Raw genomic sequence first — 21,484 nt, 5'->3', positions numbered from 1 at the left:
GGACAGTGAGGAGGGTTGGGGAGGAACCTGGGCCAGTCCTGGAGTCTGGGGAAGGCTCGGATGAGGGCTCTGTGTCGGAGGCAGAGAGGGGGCCAGGGCCGTCTGACAGTTATCAGCTGCCTTCGGAGTCAGACATCAGTGGGGCAGAAGAACAGCTGGAGCCTGTTCCCAGCGTGCGCATGCGCAGAGTTGCCAGAGGAAGGGAACAGCTAAAGAACAGGGGTCGACTTGGGAGGAAGGCCACAGGTGGACGGTGAATGGCCCCTCCCAGAGGAAATAAAAGAGGAGCAAAAAGGGAGTGGAGTTTGCAGGAGACAATTAGTTCCACTTGGGAGTCAGTCCACAGGTGGATGGTGAATGGCCCCTCCCAGAGGACATAAAAGAGGAGCGGAAGGGGAGTGGAGTTTGCAGGAGACAATGCGTTCAATTCATTAGAGTGAAGATCTGCTCCTGACTTCTTGCCAAGCATGGAGTTTAGAAGGTCTCGGCCTGGCAGCTCTCCAAGCCTGATAAGGTCTGTGGTTGTAAAACCACCCTGGAAAGACGGTTTGCTGGGACTTTGCTGGAGGTGAATGGGAGGAATTCACAGGAGCTTAATAAAAAGGGGTTTTGTCGGGACAAGGAGTCGGCTTTGGGATTTAGGTCAGAACACCTCTCCTCTCCTCTTAATATACGCACTTAGTTATAATTTGGATCATTTGAAAACAATCTTCATGTGATAATTCATCGTAGAACATTTCCCCCCGAACTCAAAATATATGATTATCAGCTGGTATAATTGAAATGGCTTTTTGCAAATGCAAATTCAGAAGTTGTAAGTGCCTGGGCTTATATAGTGCGGCTCACTTAACAACGGCAGTGGTTTAAACAAGAGACGTCGTAAAACGGGACACAATACTCACTGAACAACTGTCTCGCTTAACAAGGCAAATTAGGGGCTCAATTGTGACCGTAATTCGAGGACTACCTTTATTGGACTTCCAACCACAATCGAGCTCCAAATTCCCGTTGCTAAGTGAGACAGTTGTAAAGTGAGCTTTGGCTGATTTTACGACCTTTCTTGCCAAAGTTGTTAAGCTAATCCCAGCAGTTGTTAAGTGAGTCACATAGTTGTTAAGTGAACCCAACTTCCCCGTGCACTCCGCTTGCCACAAAAGGGGATGGTGTGACCCCCCCGAACACTACGACCGTCATAAGTACACGTCGGTCGCCCAGCCTCTGAATTTTGATCTCATGACCCTGGGAAATGACGCAACGGTCATAAGTGTGAAAAACATCCATTCTTTCAGTTCCGTTCGGACAATCGCTAAATGAACGGTTGTAAGTTCGAGGACGTCCCATATTCACAACCAAAGGCATTTTGCGGGACTAAACTGCCACCATCCACCCCTGCAGTGTAGTCTAAGGCAGTGTTTCTCAACCTTGGCAACTTGAAGATGTCCGGACTTCAACTGCCAGAATCCCCCAGCCAGCGAATGCTGGCTGGGGAATTCTGGGAGTTGAAGTCCGGACATCTTCAAGTTGCCAAGGTTGAGAAACACTGGTCTAAGGAAAGAGGGATCTGATTTAAGGAGCTGCAGATGAGTGCAAAATCCCCTTTTTTCCCCTGTTACAATGAAAACAAAACTCAATTCGACAATTCCCTTCGGGGCAAGAATGAATTCCGAGGCCTATTTGATTGGAATTATTTTGGCCACTGCAGGAAACACCTGGATGGGGGAAACATGTCGTGTTTACAACCGAAGGAGAAAATAGAAACGCTATTTATAAATATGCAGGGATTTTGCTGGCTAATAGCTAGAAATTCAGACTTTCGGGCTGGTTTTCTTCCCTCGCTCCCTTCTCCGTGTTCCCAAACTGCCCCACGGCAGAGCCGAAAGTCCCAAACCACTCCACATTTCTTCCCTGGCCTCCCTAAGACAATTGGTTGTTTTTTTAAAAAATAGTTTATATTGAACTTTTTCAAGTTTAAAAAAACAGAAGTAAAAAAAAGAAGAGGGGGGGGGAAAAGCAAGGAAAAATACAAAAAACAAATACAAAACATATAAAAACACAAACAGCGTAACAATTGTGTGTGCCTAACACAATTGTTTTAATCGCAACTCACACCAGGCGTTTCGCACCAGGCGATAAGCGGCAGATAACTTTCAATAAATCCATTAACGCAGCCAGTTTCGGACTTACGACCACAGCTGAGCTCTGAAATCCCATAGCTAAGCAAGACATCGCTGAAGTAAATTTTGACTTTTTTTTTTTTACGACCTTGCTTGCCACGGTTGCTAAGTGAATCACTGGAATTGTTAAAACACGGTTGTTAAGTGAATCTGGCATCCCCATCGAGTCAGAAAGTCGCAAAAAAAGGGATCCCGTGACCCCGGGACACTGCGACCGTCACAAATAAGAGTAAGCTCAGACGCCAAGCATCTGAATTTTGATCAGGTGACCACGGGGAGGCTACAATGGTCACAAGTGTGAAAAATGGACGTAAATCGCTTTTTCTCAGCGCCGTTGTAACTTTGGTCACTAAATGAATGGTTCTAAGTCGAGGACTGTCTAAATTTAAGCTGCAGACATACACACTCCCACTCTTTTCAGCCCAGAGCCAAGCCCTTCCTTGCTTCTCCAAACTGGCGCTCCAAGGATACCGTGTTTCCCCGAAAATAAGACAGGGTCTTATTTTCTTTTGACCCCCGAAATAATTATTATTTTCGGGGAGGCCTTCTTATTTTTGAGGTGCAGGAGGCGGTGATTGTGGTCCCCTCGTGGCTGCTGCTGGGTTGCAATATTTTCGGGGAGGGCTTATTTTAGAGCCTGAGCTCAAAAGCCCAATTGGGCTTATTATCCAGGGAGGTCTTATTTGTGGAGAAACAGGGTAGATAGATATGGATGGATGGATGGATGGATGGATGGATGGATGGATGGATGATTAGGTAGGTAGGTAAGTAAATGATAGAGATAGATGGATGCAGTGGTGGGTTTCAAGAAATTTTGGAAGCTCTTCTGTAGGTGTGTCCTGCTTTCCGGGTCCACTGGTGGAACCTCTTCTAACTGGTTCAGTAGATTTGACGAAGCGGTTCTACCGAATAGGTGTGAACTGGTAGGAACCCACCTCTGGATGGATGGATGGATGAATGGATTAGGTAGGTACATAGGTAATGATAGATAGATATAGATAGATAGATGGATGGATGGATGGATGGATGGATGGATGGATGGATGGATGGATGGATGGATGGATGGATGGATGGATGGATGGATTAGGTAGGTACATAGGTAATGATAGATAGATAGATAGATAGATAGATAGATAGATAGATAGATGATAGATGGATGGATGGATGAATGGATGAATGGATGGATGGATGAATGGATTAGGTAGGTACATAGGTGATAGATAGATAGATAGATAGATAGATAGATAGATAGATAGATAGATAGATGGATGGATGGATGGATGGATGGATGGATGGATGGATGGATGGATGGATGGATGGATGGATGAATGGATGGATGGATGGATGAATGGATTAGGTAGGTACATAGGTAATGATAGATAGATAGATAGATAGATAGATAGATAGATAGATAGATAGATAGATAGATAGATAGATAGATGATAGATGGATGGATGGATGGATGAATGGATTAGGTAGGTACATAGGTAATGATAGATGATAGATAGATGATAGATAGATAGATAGATAGATAGATAGATAGATAGATAGATAGATAGGATAGATATAGAGGATAGATAGATAGATGATAGATAGATAGATGATAGATAGATAGATAGATAGATAGATAGATAGATAGATAGATAGATAGATGATAGATAGATAGATGATAGATAGATAGATAGATAGATAGATAGATAGATAGATAGATAGATAGATAGATAGATAGATAGGATAGATATAGAGGATAGATAGATAGATGATAGATAGATAGATGATAGATAGATAGATAGATAGATAGATAGATAGATAGATAGATAGATAGATAGATGATAGATGGATGGATGGATGGATGGATGATTAGGTAGGTAGGTAGGTAGGTAAACAATAGATGATAGATAGATAGATAGATAGATAGATAGATAGATAGATAGATAGATAGATAGATAGATAGATAGATAGATAGATAGATAGATAGATAGATAGATAGATAGATGGCTGGCTGGCTGGCTGGATAGATGGATGATTAGGTAGGTAGATAGGTACATAGGTAAATGATAGAAAGATACATAGATGGATGAATGGATGATTAGGTAGGTAGGTAAACGATCAATAGATAGATAACATGTTTCCCCGAAAATAAGTCAGTGTCTTATTTTCTTTTGACCCCCGAAATAAGCTCTTGGCCTTATTTTCGGGTAGGCCTTATTCTTTTTGAGGTGCAGGAGGCGGTGAGCGTGGTCACCTCATGGCTGCTGGGTTGCAATATTTTCAGGGAGGGCTTATTTCAGCGCATGAGCTCAGAAGCCCAATTGGGCTTATTATCCGGGGAGGTCTTATTTTGGGGGAAACAGGGTATTCTGTCTTCTTTAAGACCTCGGAAGAGAAACCATCGAAATAACTTCAAGAACGTTTGGTTCTCATGCTCAGGGATATTTCTGGAAAAAGCTCCCAAAATAAACCCCCAAAGGCCACGATGTCCACACGGCCCGGAGGACGGCTGACGGTCCCCCTGGGAAAGCTGGCCAGGCTTTTTCTGGAAAGTTCCTCCGGGCCTGCTTTGAAGGAGGATCAGACCAACATTCTGGGTTGTTCCTGAGAAGCTCCCTGAAGGGTGAGGAGAGTCTGCAGGATACAGAAATAACAGAGTTGCAAGGGACCTTGGAGGTCTTCTAGTCCAACCCTCGGCTCAGGCAGGAGACCCTATACCACGTCAGACAGGTGGCTGTCCAATCTTTTCTTAAAAACCTCCAGTGAGGAAGCTCCTTACAACTTCTAGTGGCCAGCTGTTCCACTGGCTAGTTTCTCCTTAATTCCAGGTTGCTTCTCCCTTTGGTTAGTTTCCCTCCATTGCTTCTTGTCCTGCCTTCGGGTGCTTTGGAGAAGAGAGGAAGGAAGGAAGGGAGAGAGGGAGGGAGGAAGGAAGGAAGGAAGCTTGGTTTCCAATGTTGGTTGCAACATTGGTTTTAACAGATTTAACGCAGTTGGAAGAGACCTTGGAGGTCTTCTAGTCCAACCCCCTACTCAAACAGGAGAGACCCTATATCATTCCAGACAAATCTCTTCTTAAAGGTCTTCAATGATGAAACACCCACGACTTCTATCTGTCTGTCTGTCCGTCCATCCGCCTGTGCATCCATCCATCATCTGTCTGTCTATCTATCATCTCTTTATCATCTCTCTCTCTCATCTCTCTCACACTGTCCATCATCTATCTATCTATCTATCTATCTATCTATCTATCTATCTATCTATCTATCTATCTATCTATCTATCTACCTACCTACCTACCTACCTACCTACCTACCTACCTACCTACCTACCTACCTATCATCTCTTTATCCTCTCTCTCTCTCATCTCTCTCTCTCACTCCTCCATCATCTATCTATCTATCTATCTATCTATCTATCTATCTATCATCTCTTTATCCTCTCTCTCTCTCATCTCTCTCTCTCACTGTCCAACATCTATCTATCTATCTATCTATCATCTATCTATCTATCTATCTATCTATCTATCTATCTATCTATCTATCTATCTATCTATCCTATTCTAATCTATCTATCTATCTATCTATCTATCTATCTATCTATCTATCTATCTATCTATCTATCTATCTATCCTATTCTAATCTATCTATCTATTCTATTTAATCTATCTATCTATCTATCTATCTATCTATCTATCTATCTATCTATCTATCTATCTATCTATCTATCTATCTATCTCTATCATTTCTTTATCATCTCTCTCTCTCATCTTTCTCTCTCACTGTCTGTCTGTCTGTCTGTCTGTCTGTCTATCTATCTATCTATCTATCTATCTATCTATCTATCTATCTATCTATCTATCTATCTATCTATCTATCTATCTATCCATCCATCCATCCATCCATCCATCCATCCATCCATCCATCCATCCATCCATCCATCCATCCATCATCTGCCTCTGTTGGTGTCTGTGTCTGTCTCCCCCACCCCTCCCTGGCATACACGCAGAAACACACAGTTCCTCCCCAAGGATTATAGGTAGCTGCATTTGAAGCACCAAAATAAGCAGTGTTTGTGTGTTTGTGTGTGTGTGTGGGGGGGAAGGATTAACTCAAATTGTCCAGACAGAGAATCCGCTTTTCCACGGCACAGCTGGTGCGATACAACACCCTGGATTATATGTGTTTAGGAGAGCACATCAGCTGGTGCCTTTTTGCCAGCTGGCAAACAAACAATGGATTATTTCTATTTTTGGGGGGGGGGGGTTGTTGCAGCACAGCCCCTGTATCCCAGGCTGGCTGTCCGTCCCCCCGCCCCATTTCATTTCCAGCCACCGCAAAGCCCATGTGCAACTTCTCCCCCTTTTTCCAGGGCCTTACAAAAAATCTCCCAAGTTCCCATCTGGAACGCGAGACCAGAACTCGGAGGAAGATAGCCTGATTCAAACCAGGTTAGAGTGGGGTTTAGGCTCACATCCTGGCTTGTGGGACCAGCCGCCTCTTCCCCAGGTTGCAAGAATGGGGCTCGGAGGAGGGGCTCGGGAGGAATCCCCCTCCCACTCACAAATTTGGCCACCACCTAGCCCATGTGCCTCGACTGAGCGTTTTGCAACCTTTTACAACCTTTCTAGCCACGGTTGTTAAGCGAATCACTGCCGTTGTTAAGTTAGTCACATGGTCGTTAAGTGAATCCTGCTTCTCCATTGACTTTGCTTGTCAGAAGGTCGCAAAAGGGGATCTCGTGACCCCGGGACATCGTCCGTCGTGAACACGAACAAGCTGCCAATCATCCATATGACCATGGGGGACGCTCCAACGGTCATAAGTATGAAAACGGTCATAAGTCACTTTTTTCAGTGCTGTTGTAACTTTGGATGGTTGCTAAATGAACCGTTGCAAGTCTGCTGTAATCTAAGGTAATCCTCAATTTACGACCATCCACTTAATGACCGTTTGAGGTCACCGCAAAAAGCAGCCGATGAACCAGTCCTCGCACATACAACCATCAAGTGTCCCTGCAGTCACAACAGTCACGATCTGGACACTTGGCAACTGACTCACATTTACAACGACCGCCGCATCCCATGGATTGGGGGGGGGAAGAGGGGATATCACGTGATTGTCCAATTCCACATTTTCCCAGTCGGCTTCTGGCAAGGGGGGAAGCCAGATTCGCTTAGCAACTGAGTGATTCACTTAACAACCTCACAAAGGAGCATGTCAAAACCCAGGCGCAATTTTTCAGTGCCGTCTCGCTTAGCGGCATCGGTTCCATTTGTGGCCGTAAGCCCAGGACTGTCGGTATCAACTAACCATATGAGGATAACGGGAGCTGTTTCCCCGCCACATCTGGAGGCCAGGCGGCAGGAAGAACACCCCAGATTGTGGGTGTTCTTGTCCTATGACCAGGGGCCAGCTTTCGGCACATGCTCAGGTGGCTCAATGCAACTTCTCCCATCCCCAGAGGCCGTGAGAAAAGTTCCCAGCTGCTCTTTCCTTCGCGTCTCGGTGTGGTTTCATGCCAACATGAGAGACCGCCTGCTGCCAATCACCTCCACTAGACCGATCAGATCCCACAGATTAGGCCTCCTCCGAATCCCATCCGCCGGCCAGTGTCGACTGGCGACTACCCGGAGGAGAGCCTTCTCTGTGGCTGCTCCGACCCTCTGGAACGAACTCCCCGTGGAGATTCGCACCCTCACCACCCTCCAGGCCTTAAAACCTGGCTGTTCCGACAGGCCTGGGGCTAAAGAGCTTTTGCCCCCGTCTCGAATTGGTATGACTGTTGTGAGTTTTTAAATTATATATTGTTATGCTATTGTTTTTAAATTTCTTGTCCGTATCCCCTCCCCGGTTCGAGTTGTGAGCCGCCCTGGGTCCCCTTCGGGGGAAAAGAGCAGCATATAAATTTAATAAATCTAATCTAATCTAATCTAACATCTCTAGACACAACATGGACCCACAACACCACTGCGCGGGACAAAGCACCCACAACTTCAGGGGAGGAGCATTCCTGCAAACTCCAAAACCTGGTTACGGTAAAAACCTGGTTCCTTTGGGTGCAGGAAAGTATTTTGCACATTCCCGAAGCCGACCCACAAAACCCCTTTTGCACAACTCCAGAAAAAAAAAAAAAAAAACTCCGGGTTTCCAAACCTTTCAAAACATAAAACAAATAATGTTTTATCTTTTTTTCATATCGTTGCATAATTCCCGAGTACGTTCCGCCCCGCCCGGAATCATTGAAACGAGACGGGAGGCGGTGAAAATGGAAGAAATTTAACGATGTTGTAGATGTTTATAAATCGTGTGCCTGCTTTGTTTCGCTGGGGGGGAGGCAGAATTATTAATTTTGAAATGTTTGTTTTTTATCCGTATTCAACGAGGGCAGGCGATTTATGTCTATATTTCAATTTCTCTTTTCATGCACATTTTTTCCCCTCTGTGTACTTGTCTAGTTTTCTTTTATTTCCCTTTTTTTTTTGGAGTTTGTATTTCAATGTTTTGAATAAAAATTTAAAAAGAATTGGGGGGAAAAAGAAAAAGAAAGGAAAGAAAGAAATTGCCACCATGGATCGCAAAAACAGAGAACATCCTGGACAGGCTAAAAGACAACATCTGGGCTCTTGACGTACAAAAACAGATGTTCTTTCTACCCACCTCTGGGCTTAAACTGTCCCTTTCTCTCGGATTCTTAGAAGTCCTGGGAAATCATCCTGGTTTAACCTCCAGGAACATTTTTTTTTTTAAGCTCCCCTCCCGGGAGAAGTTTCATATCAAAATGTTATTTTATTCTTTATCCTCTTTAACGAAAACCCGCAATGGGTTGAGAACCCAGAGGATTACGGACGGACGAGCTGAAACTAGATTAATCTGATAAAAAGAACAAATGCGAGAAGATCTTTGGACTCAAAACGTCCTCCAAACCCCGAACAAGTTACCCGGACCTAATCCGCATATCAAAGGATAAGGCCCGTCAACACAAACGGAGTTAATTCAATTAGAACTCCCAGCGGAGCTGGCCCTTTAAAGGTCTTCTAGTCCGACCCCCTGCTTAGGCAGAAAACCCTACACCACTCCAGACAAACGATTGTCCAGCATCTTCTTAAAAACTTCCCAGTGTTGGAGCATTCACGACTTCTGGAGGCAACTTCTGTTCCACTGATTAATTGTTCTCACTTTTGGGAAATTCCTCCTTAGTTTTGATTCAAACTTCCTCAAAACCTCAAGCAAGTGACCCGGACCTAATCCGCATATCGAAGGATAAGGTCTGTCAACACGAACGGAGTTAATTCAATAAGGTCTCCCAGTGAAACTCCATGTTCACAAGGATAAACGTTGTAGGTGACCTCTACACAAACACACTATCCATTATTCTATCCTATCCTATCCATTATTCTATTCTATTCTATTCCATTCCATTCTGTCATCTTATCCTATCCTTGTCCTCATCCTATCCTTAATTTTCTTAGGGTTTCCTGACTAAGTAGGGGGATGGACTAGAAGACCTCAAGATCCCTTTGTTATTCTATCCTATCCTATCCATTATCCTATCCTATCCATTATTCTATTCTATTCTATTCTATCTTATCTATTATTCTACCTTATCCTATCCATTATCCTATCCTATCCATTATTCTATTTTATTCTATTCTATTCTATTCTATTCTATCTTATCTATTATTCTACCTTATCCTATCCATTAGTCTATCCTATCCTATCCATTATCCTATCCTATCCATTATTCTATTCTATTCTATCTTATCTATTATTCTACCTTATCCTATCCATTAGTCTATCCTAACCTATCCATTATCCTATCCTATCCATTATTCTATTCTATTCTATTCTATCTTATCTATTATTCTACCTTATCCTATCCATTATTCTATCCTATCCTATCCATTATCCTATCCTATCCATTATTCTATTCTATTCTATTCTATTCTATTCTATCTTATCTATTATTCTACCTTATCGTATCCATTATTCTATCCTATCCTATCCATTATCCTATCCTATCCTATCCATTATTCTATTTTATTCTATTCTATTCTATTCTATCTTATCTATTATTCTACCTTATCCTATCCATTAGTCTATCCTATCCTATCCATTATCCTATCCTATCCATTATTCTATTCTATTCTATTCTATCTTATCTATTATTCTACCTTATCCTATCCATTATTCCAGTGTTTCTCAACCTTGGCTACTTGAAGATGTTTGGACTTCAACTCCCAGAATTCCCCAGCCAGCGAATGCTGGCTGGGGAATTCTGGGAGTTGAAGTCCAGACATCTTCAAGTGGCCAAGGTTGAAGAAACACTGCATTATTCTATCCTATCCTATCCATTATCCTATCCTATCCATTATTCTATCTATTCTATTCCATTCCATTCCATTCTATCATCTCATCCTATCCTTATCCTCATCCTATCCTTATTCTCCTTAGGGTTTCCTGCCTAAGCAGGGGGATGGACTAGAAGACCTCCAAGGTTCCTTCCAATTCTTCTCTATCGTATTCCCATAATACGTTCTTCTCTTGTAAGAGCCAAGGTGGCGCAGTGGTTAAAAGCAGCACTGCAGGCTACTGCTAGATCAGCAGGTCAGCGGTTCAAATCTCACCGGCTCAGGGTTGACTCAGCCTTCCATCCTTCCGAGGTGGGTAAAATGAGGACCCAGATTGTTGGGGGCAATATGCGGACTCTCTGTAAACCGCTTAGAGAGGCCTGAAAGGCCTATGAAGCGGTATATAAGTCTACTGCTATTGCTGCTATTGCTATTGCTCTTCTCCTTTCCCTTCCCTTCCCTTCTACATAGGAGCCAAGCCTGAGCACTCTTCTCTATTCCTCCAGCTCTTCCAAGCAGGCTGGAGTTCCCCAGGTGAAGCAACAGGAGCTCCGGAGACTCCTGGGCCTGCAGCCCCTCCTTCCGTGGAGAAAGAGCCCCTCTCCCCCCTGCTAACTCCGTCTAGCTGTTTGCAACTTAGGAGAAGAGGAAATGCACTCACGCCAACAATATCCCCCCCCCCGCCCCCCGCCACCCAGTGCCAAGCAGGCAGCTGCAAAAACCAAGAATTTCCAACTGGGCATGGAAACAGCAGAGGCTCCCTCCTTCCCAGAGAGATTGCAGAGGCCCAGAAATCTGGATTTCAGCCGCTCCGGCGCTGCGTCGCCATCAAGCCAGCCAGGCACGGAAGAGAGAGAGACACACAGTGTGTGGTGGTGAGGAGGAGGATTCTTCTCAACGTTGAGCGCAAAACTAGACGTTACAAGATAGAATCTTAAGGCTGGAAGGGGTCTTGGAGGTCTTCTAGTCCAACCTCCGGCTCAAGCAAGAGGCCTTTATATCGTCCCCGGTCAAATGGCTCTCCTATTTATTTGGAATTGGAGATCCCACAACTTCTGGAGGCAAGGAGTTCCACTGGTTAATAGTTCTCACTGGCAGAAAATTTCTCCTTAGTTCCAGGTTGGATTTCTCTCCCTCCCTCCCTCTTTCTCTTTCTTTCTTTCTCTCTCTTTCTTTCTTTCCCTTTTCTTTCTTTCCTTCTTTCTTTTTCTTTTTTTCTTTCTCATTTTCTTTCTTTTTTCTTTCTTTCCTTTCTTTTCATTGCCTATCTCTCTTTCTCCTTTCTTTCTCTTTCCTTCTTTTTTTTCTTTCCTTTCTTTTCATTGTCACTCTTTCTCTTTCTTTCTTTTCATTGTCTTTCTTTCTCTTTCTTTCTCTTTTCTTTTTTCTCTTCCTTTCTTTTCATTGTCACTCGTTCTCTTTCTTTCTTTTCATTGTCTTTCTTTCTCTTTCTTTCTCTTTTCTTTCTCTTTCCTTCTTTTTTTCTCTTTCCTTTCTTTTCATTGTCACTCTTTCCCAAGGTGGCGCAGTGGTTAAATGCAGCACTGCAGGCTACTGCTAGATCAGCAGGTCAGCGGTTCAAATCTCACCGGCTCAGGGTTGACTCAGCCTTCCATCCTTCCGAGGTGGGTAAAATGAGGACCCAGATTGTTGGGGGCAATATGCTGACTCTCTGTAAACCGCTTAGAGAGGCCTGAAAGGCCTATGAAGCGGTATATAAGTCTACTGCTATTGCTATTGCTATCTTTCTTTCTTTTCATTGTCTTTCTTTCTCTTTCTTTCTCTTTTCTTTTTTCTCTTCCTTTCTTTTCATTGTCACTCATTCTCTTTCTTTCTTTTCATTGTCTTTCTTTCTCTTTCTTTCTCTTTTCTTTCTCTTTCCTTCTTTTTTCTCTTTCCTTTCTTTCTTTTCATTGTCACTTTCTCTTTCTTTTCATTGTCTTTCTTTCTCTTTTCTTTCTCTTTTCTTCTTTTTTCTTTCCTTTCTTTCTTTTCATTGCCACTCTTTTTCTTTCTTTTCATTGTCTTTCTTTCTCTTTGTTTCTCTTTTATTTCTTTTTCCTTCTTTTCTCTCTTTCCTTTCTTTCTTTCCTTTCTTTTCATTGTCACTCTTTCTTTCTCTTTTTCTTTCCTTTCTTTCTTTTCTTTTCATTCTTTCTTTTCATTGTCACTTTCTTTTTCTCTCTCTCTTCCTTCCTTCTTTTCATTCTTTCTTCTTTCTTTTTCTTTTTTTCTCTTTCCTTCCTTCCCTTTTCTTATTTATACCTCACCTTTATTATTTTTATCAATAACTCAAGGCGGCAAAGATATCTAATACTCCTCTTTTCCCCACAACGACAACTCTGTGAGGTAGGCTGAGCTGAGAGAGAAGGACACGCCTAAGGTGGGACTAGAACTCACTGTCTCCCGGTGATTCACCAAAAGTCGCCCAGAGTTCACAATTTCCTGGTGATTGGCCAAAAGTCACCCAGCTGAATTTTGCCCCTAAGGCGGGTCTAGAATTCTCTCGGTGATTGGCCAAAACTCACCCAGTCAGCGTGGTGGAACTAGAATTCACTGTCGCCTGGTGACTGACTCAAAGTCACCTGATGGGCTTTCATGCCCAAAACAGAGAAAGGTTAATGTTTGTATTGCTTTAATTGTTTTTTCTTCTTCTTCTTTTACAATTTGTCTGCTGCTCAGAATCATTGGGGATGATGGGAAGCCAAACAAATTAATTAAGCGAAAGAAATTAAATAGCACGCTTTGTTCCAAAGATTGCTAGGTGCATTGAGTGGCCCATTTCATGCCCGAACATGTTGCTCCCCCACCCCACCCCCAGAGATGCTCACCATCTGTGCTTCGGTGGATTTAAAAAAAAAAGATAATTTTTTCTTATTTCTAAAAAGATGCTCCCACCTCACCCGTTACTCATCATTTATTAGTCTTCCAGCATAGATAACAGAATAACGGAGTTGGAAGGGGACCTTGGAGGTCTTCTAGTCTAACCCCCTGCTCAGGCAGGAGACCCTATACCGATTCAGACAAATGGTTCTCCAATCTCTTCTTAAAAACTTCCAGTGTTGGAGCAGCCACAACTTCTGGTGGCAAGCTGTTCCACTGGTTAATTGTTCTCACTATCAGGAAATTTCTCCTCAGTTCTAAGTTGCTTCTCTCCTTGATTAGTTTCCACCCGTTGCTTCTTGTCCTGCCTTAAGGTACTTCGGAGAATAATTTAACCCCCTCTTCTTTGGGGGAGCCCCTCAAATGTTGGAAGGCTGCTATCATGTCTCCTTCTTTTCATTCAACTAGACACACCCAGTTCCTGCAACCGTTCTTCAGATACTTTAGCCTTAACAGAATAACAACTGGAAGGGAACTTGGAGGTCTTCTAGTCCAACCTGCTACTCAAGAGGAGACCCTATACCATTTCAGACAATTGACTGTCTAATCTCTTCTTAAAAACCTCCACAATTTCTGGAGGCAACTTCTGTTCCACTGGTTAATTGTTCCAACCGTCAGGAAGTTTCTCCTCAGTTCTAAGTTGCTTCTCACCTTGATTAGTTTACACCCATTGCCCGCCCTTCCTTCCTTCCTTCCTTCCTTCCTTCCTTCCTTCCTTCCTTCCTTCCTTCCTTCCTTCCTTCTTTCTTTCTTTCCTTCCTTCCTTCCTTCCTTCTTTCCTTCTTTCTTTCCTTCCTTCCTTCCTTCCTTCCTTCCTTCCTTCCTTCCTTCCTTCCTTCCTTCCTTCCTTCACTGTTCCACTGGTTAATTGTTCTGTCAGGAAATTCCTCCTCAGTTCTAAGTTGCTTCTCACCTTGATTAGTTTACACCCATTGCCCTTCCTTCCTTCCTTCCTTCCTTCCTTCCTTCCTTCCTTCCTTCCTTCCTTCCTTCTTTCCTTCCTTCCTTCCTTCCTTCCTTCCTTCTTTCCTTCCTTCACTGTTCCACTGGTTAATTGTTCTGTCAGGAAATGTCTCCTCAGTTCTAAGTTGCTTCTCTCCTTGATTAGTTTCCACCCATTGCCCTTCCTTCCTTCCTTCCTTCCTTCCTTCCTTCCTTCCTTCCTTCCTTCCTTCCTTCCTTCTTTCCTTCTTTCCTTCTTTCCTTCTTTCCTTCCTTCCTTCCTTCCTTCCTTCCTTCCTTCCTTCTTTCCTTCCTTCACTGTTCCACTGGTTAATTGTTCTGTCAGGAAATGTCTCCTCAGTTCTAAGTTGCTTCTCACCTTGATTAGTTTACACCCATTGCCCGCCCTTCCTTCCTTCCTTCCTTCCTTCCTTCCTTCCTTCCTTCCTTCCTTCCTTCCTTCCTTCTTTCTTTCCTTCCTTCCTTCCTTCCTTCTTTCCTTCTTTCTTTCCTTCCTTCCTTCCTTCCTTCCTTCCTTCCTTCCTTCCTTCCTTCCTTCCTTCACTGTTCCACTGGTTAATTGTTCTGTCAGGAAATTCCTCCTCAGTTCTAAGTTGCTTCTCACCTTGATTAGTTTACACCCATTGCCCTTCCTTCCTTCCTTCCTTCCTTCCTTCCTTCCTTCCTTCCTTCCTTCCTTCCTTCCTTCTTTCCTTCCTTCCTTCCTTCCTTCCTTCCTTCTTTCCTTCCTTCACTGTTCCACTGGTTAATTGTTCTGTCAGGAAATGTCTCCTCAGTTCTAAGTTGCTTCTCTCCTTGATTAGTTTCCACCCATTGCCCTTCCTTCCTTCCTTCCTTCCTTCCTTCCTTCCTTCCTTCCTTCCTTCCTTCCTTCCTTCTTTCCTTCTTTCCTTCTTTCCTTCTTTCCTTCCTTCCTTCCTTCCTTCCTTCCTTCCTTCCTTCTTTCCTTCCTTCACTGTTCCACTGGTTAATTGTTCTGTCAGGAAATGTCTCCTCAGTTCTAAGTTGCTTCTCTCCTTGATTAGTTTCCACCCATTGCTTCTTGTTCTGCCCTCAGGTGCCTTGGAGAATAGCTTGACTCCCTCTTCTTTGGGGCAACCCCTGAGATATTGGAAGACTGCTATCATGTCTCCCCTGGTCCTTCTTTGCATTAAACTAGACATATTCCCAGTTCCTGCAACCGTTCTTCCTATGTTTTAGCCTCCTAATCCTCTTTCTTGCTCTTCTCTGCACTCTTTCTTGGGGGTCAACTCAATTGAGAAGGGGAATTTTAAGAGTTCATCCTGACTTAAGTCTTTAAAAAGCTGCGTGGGTCAATTAAATCACGCTTTTGGATTCGCCCCCCCCCCTTTGAAAGCGCCTGATTAAAAGTCCTTCAGTTAGCAGATGCTACTTTGCAAAAATCCCCTCCGTTGTGTGGATTGTTCCGGAACTATTTTCGAATCTAGCACAGATGGGACTGTCTGGATCTTTTTGGCCAGAGTAAGAGAGGATGCGGGGATTGGGGCCAAGGAGAGAGGCTCTAAAAATCTAAAATTAAATAGGTGGAAACCGTTTCTGGACTTTGCGCTCGAGGTCGGGGGGGGGAAATGGAACTTTGATTTTGAGGTTTACCAATTAATGGGTTTGTTGCTATAGAAATGGCTCGTTTATATACTATGATGTGAAAGGAGAAAGTTGTTGTTTTTATCTTATTCTACTGTACCAAAGGGAGTCGGAAGACAATGCCTTTTCTTTCTTTCTTTCTTTCTTTCTTTCTTTCTTTCTTTCTTTCTTTCTTTCTTTCTTTCTTTCTTTCTTTCTTTCTTTCTTTCTTTCTTCCTCTTTTCTTTTTCTTCCTTGCTTTTCTTTCTTTCTTCTTCTTTCTTTTCATTCTTTTTCTCTGTCTCCCTTATTGTCTTTCTTTCTTTCTTTCTTTCTCTCTTTCTGTCTTTATTTTTCTTTCTTTCTCTTTCTCTTTCTTTCTCTCTGTCTCCCTTTCTGACTTTCTTTCTCTCCTGTCTTTCTTTCTCTTTCTTTCCCTCCTTCCTTCCTTTTTTCTCTTTCTTTCCCTCCTTCCTTCCTTCCTTTCTTTCTTCTTTCCTCTTTTCTTTCTTTCTTCCATCCTTTCTTCCTTGCTTTTCTTTCTTTCTTCTTTCGTTCTCTTTCTTTTTATTTCTCTGTCTCCCTTATTGTCTTTCTTTCTCTCTTTCTCTTTCTGTCTTTCTCTTTTTTTTCTCTCTCTCCCTTTCTGACTTTCTTTCATTCTCTCCTGTCTTTCTTTCTTTCTTTCCCTCCTTCCTTTCTTTTCTTTCTTTCTTCCTTCTTTCCTCTTGTCTTTCTTTCCCTCTTTCCTTTCTTCCTTGCTTTTCTTTCTTTCTTCTTTCTTTTTTTTCTCTCTGTCTCCCTTATTGTCTTTCTTTCTCTCTTTCTTTCTTTCTTTCTTTCTTTCTTTCTTTCTTTCTGTCTTTCTTTTTCTTTCTTTTTTTCTTTCTCTGTCTCCCTGTCTGACTTTCTTTCTTGTCTTTCTTTCTTTCTTTCTTTCTTTCTCTCTCCTCTCCCTCTTTCTTCCCTTTCTTTTCCCTTCTTTTCCCTTCCCTTTTCCCTTCCCTATTTCCCTACTGTTTTCGTTTGCACTTTGGTATTATATATGATAAACTAATACAAATAACAAACATAGAAGTGTAAAATGAAATAGGGGGGGAGGAAACCGAATTGTCAACCCTGGAACGGGTTTACAGAATTTCCGCTTCACATTTTAACAAAAGGAGAAAATAGAATAACAGAGTTGGAAGGGACCTTGGAGGTCTTCTAGTCCAACCCCCTTGCTTAGGCATGGAGGAGCTCCTATGCTTGCTTGTTAATTTATTTGTTTGTTTGTAAAATTTATTGGCTTTATCGCAGGGTAACTCTGGGTGGCTTACAATCCTAAAACGATTAAAAACAAGCGAAAAGACATAAATAAAACACAGGCAGTTCTTGACCTACCAGAGTTTGTTAAGTGACTTCAAAGTTACAACACCGAAAAAAAAGTGACTAACGACCATTTTTCACACTTACGACCGTTGCAACATCCCTGCGTGGTCAGGTGATCAAAATTCAGACGCCTGGGAACTGACTCGTATTTATGACGGTCGCAGTGTCCTGGGGTCACATGACCCCTTTTGGCGACCTTCCAAAAATCAAAATCCATGGATTCACTTAACAACCATCTGACTCACTTCTGCGGTGATTCACTTAAAAACGGTGGAAGGAAAGGTCGTAAAACGGGGGCAAAGCTCAGTTAAGGACTGTCTTGTTCAGCAACAGAAATTCTGGGCTTAATTGTGTGTCGTACTTCGAGGACTACCTGCATTCCTAAGCACGATAGTGAGGATTGTGTGAATGCAATTTAATTGCCCAGTTTCGTGCATCTCTGGATTGGAAAAAGCATAAGGAATTTTTTTTAAATCCATTTTTACGCGCTCCCCAAAATCATATGCCTTTCCCTGCCAGGTCTTTGCCAATTACTAGTAGCCCTCAACTTACAAACATTCATTTAGCAACCGCTCGAATTTACAGCAATACTGAAAAAGCGACTTATAACCAGTCCTCACACTTATGACCGCTGTAACATCCTGACAGTCACATGGTAAAAATTCACACTTGGCAACTGGCATGGATTTATGACGGTTTCTGCATCCCGAGGCCTCCCGTGGCCGCCACTCGCAACTTTTCCAAGCCGGCTTCGACAAGCAGATTCACTTACCAACCTTGTGATTCGCTTAGCAACCTTGTGATTCCCTTAACAACCATGGCAAAGAGGACATAAAACTAGGCATCACTTTAAAAAAAACGCCTTGTTTATCAGTGGAAATTTGGGTCGCAACTAGCGTCACCAGTCGAGGACTATCCTGGATTCCAAGGCCCATCATCCTCCCCTGACCCGATTGGAAATCCAGCATTGGAGACACCCCCCCCCCCCTATTTGAATGTGAAATGCCCAAATTCGCCTAGATTTCGCCGCTATCCGAAGCAACTGTCTTGAAGTGCAGAGACGAAAAGAGAGCGGCATTAATTACCATCCGTACGGTTAATTACCGCCCTAAGATCTGACGCCTCCGCGCTTTTGCCGGTTCTAGCCAGATTAATTCCCCCCCCTTCCTTGCCCCACAGGGCGTGCGCGGCAAAGGATGGATTTTTACGGAAGGAAGGCATAGAGAAGATCGGAAAGATTTTCCGCCGAGAAGGAAGATCGCGTAAGGGATCACGCGGGGTGGGAAAGTATTGGATAAAGAAGGAAGCAAAAGGGATAGAAGAGAGCAGCTTTTCTGATCGCGAATTTGGAGGAAACGCCACTCACGTTGAAAGAATCTCAGGTCGTCTTCGTTTCGCGGCTGTCCGAAGTTACGACGGTGAGGAAAAAGGGACTCCGGAGAAGCTTTTAAGTCGCTTTTTTCAACCCTCTCGCATGTTTGAATGGCCATTAAAGTTGTAAATCAAGGGCTTACCTGCATACATATTTTTATATATCGTTTGTCAATCTTACCAGCTTGAAGATGTGTGTGGACTTCAACTCCCAGAATTCCCCAGCCAGCCATGCTGGGAGTTGAAGTCCACACACATCTTCAAGTGCCCAAGGTTGAAATACATTGCTGTGTATACAGGTATAACATAGCAATAGCCATAGCAGTTAGACTTATATACCGCTTCATAGGGCTTTCAGCCCTCTCTAAGCGGTTTACAGAGTCAGCATATCGCCCCCAACAACAATCCGGGTCCTCATTTCACCCAGATAGATAGATAGATAGATAGATAGATAGATAGATAGATGGATGGATGGATGGATGGATGGATGGATGGATGGATGGATGGATGGATGGATGGATGGATGGATAGATAGATGGATAGATAGATAGATGATGGATAGATGGATAGATGGATAGATGATAGATGATAGATAGATATGGCAGGTAGGTAGGTATAGATGATAGATAGATAGATAGATAGATAGATAGATAGATAGATAGATAGATAGATAGATAGATAGCAACAGCAGTTAGACTTATATACCGCTTCATAGGGCTTCCAGCCCTCTCTAAGCGGTTTACAGAGTCAGCATATCGCCCCCAACAACAATCCGGGTCCTCATTTTACCCACCTCGGAAGGATGGAAGGCTGAGTCAACCTTGAGCCAGTGAGATTTGAACCACTGAACTGCTGAACTAGCAGTCAGCTGAAGTGGCCTGCAGTACAGCACTCTAACCACTGCGCCACCTCGGCTCTTATACAGAGATGCGGTGGCTCAGGGGCTAAGACGCTGAGCTTGTCGATCAGAAAGTTTGGGGGTTTCGAATCCCTAGCGCCGCGTAACGGAGTGAGCTCCCGTGACTTGTCCCAGCTTCTGCCAACCTAGCAGTTCGAAAGCAGGTAAAAAAATGCAAGTAGAAAAATAGGAACCACCTTTGGTGGGAAATTATGGCAAGAAAGGTCGTAAAGCGGAGCAAAGTTCACTTAACAAACATTTCACTTAGCAACAAAAATTGTGGTCGTAAGTCCAGGACTACCCTTACATAGGTAAAGGTAAAGGTTCCCCTTGAACACATATGCTAGCCGTTCCCGACTCTAGGGGGCGTTGGTGATCATCTCCGTCTCAAAGCCGAAGAGCCAGCGCTGTCCGAAGACGTCTCCGTGGTCATGTGGCCAGCATGACTCAACGCCCGAAGGCGCACGGAACGCTGTTCCCTTCCCACCAAAGGGGGTTCCTATTTTTCTATTTGCAATTTTTACCTGCTTTCGAACTGCTCGGTTGGCAGAAGCTGGGACAAGTCACGGGAGCTCACTCCATTACGGCGTGCTGGGGATTCGAACCGACGAACCGCCTACCTTTCAGATCGACAAGCACGGCATCTTAGCCCGAGCCACCACATGCACGCAGAAACATAATAAAACCGCATTCTTCTTTTTCGAATGGCGCGTGCAAATCTACGAAGGCGTGTACGAGCTGCCTACGAACACGCCAACGCTCTCTTTTTACACAAACGCACAACTCCCCCTCCGTCCCATTAAAAGGAGGGGGGGGAAATCCAGCATAATATTCCGTTTAGTGACTTGAATAACAACACACACACACACCCCAAAAAAAATGCTCAGCGAAATTGAGGAAGAAGGGAAGAGAGACGCTGGAGAGATCGAACGGCGGGATCGATTCCGAAGAGACGATCAGCCGAGCCCCTAAAATTGCTTACGCGAGGGGGGGGGAAAAAAGTGCAAGCAGTTGTGTCATTTGTCCACACCAACTCCGGCGGTGAAACCCAGCTGAACGTCAGCCAAGTCCTTGCAAATTTGCAAGCCCGTGAAACTCGGCCTCCCCTCTCAAATTCAGGAAGGGTCTATTTTTAAAAACCCGGATCTATTTCTTTCACTCCTCCCCCCCCCTTTGCAGGTGGGAAGCCTTCTTTTCAGGTAGTCCTCGACTTACGACCAATCATTTAGTGACCAAAGTCAGAACGTTGCTGAAGGAAGCGACCGAGGACCCCTTTTCACACTTAAGGTCCTTGCAGCATCTCCGTGGTCACGTGATTAAAATTCGGGACGCTGGATAACCGATTCGTATTTACGACGGTCGCAGTGTCTTGGGGGGGTGTCCTGTGATACCCTGTTGCGACCTTCATCCTCATCTTCGTTTAATGACCCCCCCCATAATCCCTTGCAGGGTGGAGTCTGGGCAACGGAATGAAGCAAGCAGATTGTTTCAATGGCCGGATGCCCTTCCCTGTCGCCAATACGGAGTTTTGTTCAGCAGATAAATCCTCATCGTGCCCAGAGAGAGAAATTTCCCTTTTGTGATCTTCTGACCAGCAAAATCCATGGGGAAGCCAGATTCACTTAACAACTGTGTTAACAACTCAACAGCCGCAGCGATTCCCTTAACGACGGCGGCAAGGAAGGTCGTCAAATGGGGCAAAGCTCACTTTAACAACTGCCTGTTCTGCAAGCAACGGAAATTTTGCGCTTAGTTGTGGCCGTAAGGCGAGGACTACTACACGTGCAATGCTGTCCCACAATCCAGGCGTTGCGCAGACAAGATCTTAGCAAGCTGTTTTACGACCTGTCTTCCCACCGTTGTTAAGTGAATCCCCAGAGTTGTTAAACGAGGAGCACC

General features: G+C 43.8%; 1 protein-coding gene across 4 annotated transcripts in view; it reads right to left on the bottom strand.

Annotated features, from left to right (window-relative positions):
- The window catches only part of LOC106551192 (active breakpoint cluster region-related protein), a 208,465-nt gene that overhangs the window by 20,052 nt on the left and 166,929 nt on the right, over nt 1-21,484 (bottom strand). The window lies entirely within an intron of this gene.

The sequence above is a fragment of the Thamnophis sirtalis genome, unplaced genomic scaffold, assembly GCF_051295495.1.
Source record: "Thamnophis sirtalis isolate CommonGarterSnake01/CBP01778 unplaced genomic scaffold, rThaSir2_p1.2 scaffold_17, whole genome shotgun sequence".
Classification (NCBI taxonomy): Eukaryota; Metazoa; Chordata; class Lepidosauria; order Squamata; family Natricidae; genus Thamnophis; species Thamnophis sirtalis.
Note: the sequence above shows the minus strand (reverse complement) of the source record. Positions and strands in the feature narration are given on the sequence as shown.